The following is a 4,816-nucleotide window of genomic DNA, read 5'->3' on the forward strand; positions in this document are numbered from 1 at the left end:
GGATAGAATGTTTACAGAATTAAAGCAGGAGAAAATATTAGACATACATCAAGATAGGCAAGTTTAAAAATACACAAGGGTGTCCTGACCCATCATAGTTTTCATGGAAGAATTAACTTCAGATAGGCAACAATTTCTGTGGTTTGTTTCATTTTGTTTTCTGGGAACACTGCTATATTAATTGAGAAAAATAAAACATAAACCACAAGCCTTCACGTGTACAGCTATTATTTTGGTAATGTGATTTTGCTCCTAAGCTTTATCTTTTTTTTTTTTTTTGCTTGCTTTTATAAGTTTCTTTTATTTTTTATTTTTATTTTTTTGTTTTGTTTTTTTATTTTGTTTTTTTAAATATAAATTTATTTATTTTAATTGGAGGTTAACCACTTTACAATATTGTATTGGTTTTGCCATACATCAACATGAATCCACCACAGGTATACACATGTTCCCCATCTTGAACCTCCCTCCCTCCTCCCTCCCCGTATCATCCCTCTGGATCGTCTCAGTGCACCAGCCCCAAGTATCCAGTATCATGCATCGAACCTGGACTGGCAATTCGTTTCATATATGATATTATACGTGTTTCAATGTCATTTTCCCAAATCATCCCACCCTCTCCCTCTCCCACAGAATCCAAAAGATGTTTCTATACATCTGTGTCTCTTTTGCTGTCTCACATACAGGGTTATGGTTGCCATCTTTCCAAATTCCATATATATGTGTTAGTATACTGTATTGGTGTTTTTCATTCTGGCTTACTTCACTCTGTATAATCGGCTCCAGTTTCATCCACCTCATTAGAAGTGATTCAAATGTATTCTTTTTAATGGTTGTGTAATACTCCATTGTGTATATGTACCACAGTTGGGGCTTCCCTGGTGGCTCAGACGGTAAAGCGTCTGCCTGCAATGCAGGAGACCCGGGTTCAATCCCTGGGTGGGGAAGATCCCCTGGAGAAGGAAATGGCAACCCACTCCAGTACTCTTGCCTGGAAAATTCCATGGATGGAGGAGCCTTGTAGGCTACTGTCCATGGGGTCGCAAAGAGTCGGACACGACTGAGCAACTTCACTTCTACTTCTACCACAGCTTTCTTATCCATTCAACTGCTGATGGACATCTAGGTTGCTTCCATGTCCTGGCTATTACAAACAGTGCTGCAATCAACATTGGGGTACATGTGTCTCTTTCAATTTTGGTTTCCTCCGTGTGTATGCCCAGCAGTGGGATTGCTGGGTCATAAGACAGTTCTATTTCCAGTTTTGTAAAGAATCTCCACACTGTTCTCCATAGTGGCTGTACTAGTTTGCATTCCCAAGAGGGTTCCCTTTTCTCCACACCCTCCCCAGCATTTATTGCTTATAGACTTTTGGATCACAGCCTTTCTGACTGCCATGAAATGGTACCTCATTATGGTTTTGATTTGCATTTCTCTGATAATGAGTAATGTTGAGCCTCTTTTCATGTGTTTGTTAGCCATCTGTATGTCTTCTTTGGAGAAATGTCTGTTTAGTTCTTTGGCCCATTTTTTGATTGGGTTGTTTATTTTTCTGGAATTGAGCTGCAGGAGTTGCTTGTATGTTTTTGAGATTAGTTGTTTTGTCAGTTGCTTCACTTGCTATTATTTTCTCCCATTCTGAAGGCTGTCTTTTCACCCTGCTTATAGTTTCCTTTGTTGTGCAGAAGATTTTAATTTTAATTAGGTCCTGTTTGTTTATTTTTGCTTTTATTTCCAATATTCTGGGAGGTGGGTCATAGAGGATCCTGCTGTGATGTATGTCGGAGAGTGTTTTGCCTATGTTCTCCTCTAGGAGTTTTATAGTTTCTGGTCTTACATTAGATCTTTAATCCATTTTGGGTTTATTTTTGTGTATGGTGTTAGAAAGTGTTCTGGTTTCATTCTTTTACAAATGGTTGACCAGTTTTCCCAGCACCACTTGTAAAAGAGATTGTCTTTAATCCATTGTATATGATTGCCACCTTTGTTGAAGATAAGGTGTCCGTAGGTGCATGGATTTATCTCTGGGCTTTCTATTTTGTTTCATTGATCTATATTTCTGTCTTTGTGCCAGGAACATACTGTCTTGATGACTGTGGCTTTGTAGTAGAGCCTGAAGTCAGGCAGGTTGATTCCTCTAGTTCCATTCTTCTTTCTCAAGATTGCTTTGGCTATTCAAGGTTTTTTGTATTTCCATAAAAATCTTGAAATTATTTGTTCTAGCTCTGTGAAAAATACCACTGGTAGCTTGATAGGGATTGCATTGAATCTATAAATTGCTTTGGGTAGTATCCTCGTCTTCACTATATTGATTCTTCTGATCCATGAACATGGTATATTTCTCCATCTATTAATGTCCTCTATGATTTCTTTCACCAGGGTTTTATAGTTTTCTATATATAAGACTTTAGTTTCTTTAGGTAGATATATTCCTAAGTATTTTATTCTTTTCGTTACAATGGTGAATGGCATCGTTTCCTTAATTTCTCTTTCTATTTTCTCATTATAAGTTTATAGGAATGCAAAGGATTTCTGTGTGTTGATTTTATATCCTGCAACTTTACTATATTCATTGATTAGCTCTAGTAATTTTCTGGTGGAGTCTTTAGGGTTTTCTATGTAGAGGATCATGTCATCTACAAACAGTGAGAGTTTTACTTCTTCTTTTCCAACTTGGACTCCTTTTATTTCTTTTTCTGCTCTGATTGCTGTGGCCAAAACTTCCAAAACTATGTTGAATAGTAATGGTGAAAGTGGGCACCCTTGTCTTATTCCTGACCTTAGGGAAATGCTTTCAGTTTTTCACCATTGAGGATCATGTTTGCTGTGGGTTTGTGTCATATATAGCTTTTACTATGTTGAGGTATGTTCCTTCTATTCCTGCTTTCTGGAGAGTTTTTATCATAAATGGGTGTTGAATTTTGTCAAAGGCTTTCTCTGCATCTATTGAGATAATCATATGGCTTTTATTTTTCAATTTGTTAATGTTGTGTATTACATTGATTGATTTGAGGATATTGAAGAATCCTTGCATCCCTGGGATAAAGCCCACTTGGTCATGGTGTATGATCTTTTTAATGTGTTGTTGGATTCTGATTGCTAGAATTTTGTTAAGGATTTTTGCATCTATGTTGATCACTGATATTGGCCTGTAGTTTCCTTTTTTTGTGACATCTTAGTCAGGTTTTGGTATTAGGGTGATGATGGCCTCATAGAATGAGTTTGGAAGTTTACCTTCCTTTGCAATTTTCTGGAAGAGTTTGAGTAGGATAGGTGTTAGCTCTTCTCGAAATTTTTAGTAGAATTCATCTGTGATTCCGTCTGCACCTGGGCTTTTGTTTGCTGGAAGATTTCTGATTACAGTTTCAATTTCTGTGCTTGTGATGGATCTGTTAAGATTTTCTATTTCTTCCTGGTTCAGTTTTGGAAAGTTGTACTTTTCTAAGAATTTGTCCATTTCTTCCATGTTGCCCATTTTATTGGCATATAATTGCTGATAGTAGTCGCTTATGATCCTTTGTATTTCTGTGTTATCTGTTGTGATCTCTCCATTTTCATTTCTAATTTTATTGATTTGATTTTTCTCCCTTTGTTTCTTAATGAGTCTGGCTAATGGTTTGTCAATTTTATTTATCCTTTCAAAGAACCAGCTTTTGCCTTTGCTGATTTTTGCTATGGTCTCTTTTGTTTCTTTTGTATTTATTTCTGCCCTAACTTTCAAGATTTCTTTCCTTCTACTAACTCTGGTGTTCTTCATTTCTTCCCTTTCTAGTTGCTTTACATGTAGAGTTAGGTTATTCATTTGACTTTTTTCTTGTTTCTTGAGATATGCCTGTATTGCTATGAACTTTCCTCTTAGCACTGCTTTTATAGTGTCCCACAGGTTTTGGGTTGTTGTGTTTCCATTTTCATTTGTTTCTATGCATATTTTGATTTCTTTTTTGATTTCTTCTGTGATTTGTTGGTTATTCAGAAGTGTGTTGTTCAGCCTCCATATGTTGGAATTTTTAATAGTTTTTCTCCTGTAATTGAGATCTAATCTTACTGCATTGTGGTCAGAGAAGATGCTTGGAATGATTTCATTTTTTTTTTTAATTTACCAAGGCTAGATTTATGGCCCAGGATGTGATCTATCCTGGAGAAGGTTCTGTGTACACTTGAGAAAAAGGTGAAATTCGTTGTTTTAGGGTGAAATGTCCTATAGATATCAATTAGGTCTAATTGGTCTACTGTATCATTTAAAGTTTGTGTTTAACATTTTCTGTTTAGTTGATCTATCCATAATTGTGAGTGGGGTATTACTGTCTCCCACAATTACTGTGTTATTGTTAATTTTCCCTTTCATACTTGTTAACATTTGTCTTACATATTGTGGTGCTCCTATGTTGGGTGCATATATATTTATAATTGTTATATCTTCTTGGATTGATCCTTTGATCATTATGTAGTGTCCTTCTTTGTCTCTTTTCACAGCCTTTGTTTTAAAGTCTATTTTATCTAATATGAGTATTGCTATTCCTGCTTTCTTTTGGTCTCTATTTGCATGGAAAATCTTTTTCCAGCCCTTCACTTTCAGTCTGTATGTGTCTCCTGTTTTGAGGTGAGTCTCTTGTAGACAACATATATAGGGGTCTTGTTTTTGTATCCATTCAGCCAGTCTTTGTCTTTTGGTTGGGGTGTTCAACCCATTTACGTTTAGGGTAATTATTGATAAGTATGATCCCGTTGCCATTTACTTTGCTGTTTTAGGTTCGAGTTTATACATCCTTTTTGTGTTTCCTGTCTAGAGAATATCTTTTAGCATTTGTTGGAGAGC

The 4,816-nt window shown here is 36.1% G+C and overlaps 1 non-coding gene across 1 annotated transcript; it reads left to right on the top strand.

The window, feature by feature from the left end:
• Window positions 1-875: 875 nt before the first annotated feature.
• Window positions 876-947, top strand: TRNAC-GCA (transfer RNA cysteine (anticodon GCA)). Its single transcript has one exon. It is a non-coding gene; the product is annotated as a tRNA-Cys (tRNA).
• Window positions 948-4,816: the final 3,869 nt, after the last annotated feature.

This window comes from Capricornis sumatraensis, chromosome 16 (assembly GCF_032405125.1).
Source record: "Capricornis sumatraensis isolate serow.1 chromosome 16, serow.2, whole genome shotgun sequence".
NCBI classification, from domain to species: Eukaryota; Metazoa; Chordata; class Mammalia; order Artiodactyla; family Bovidae; genus Capricornis; species Capricornis sumatraensis.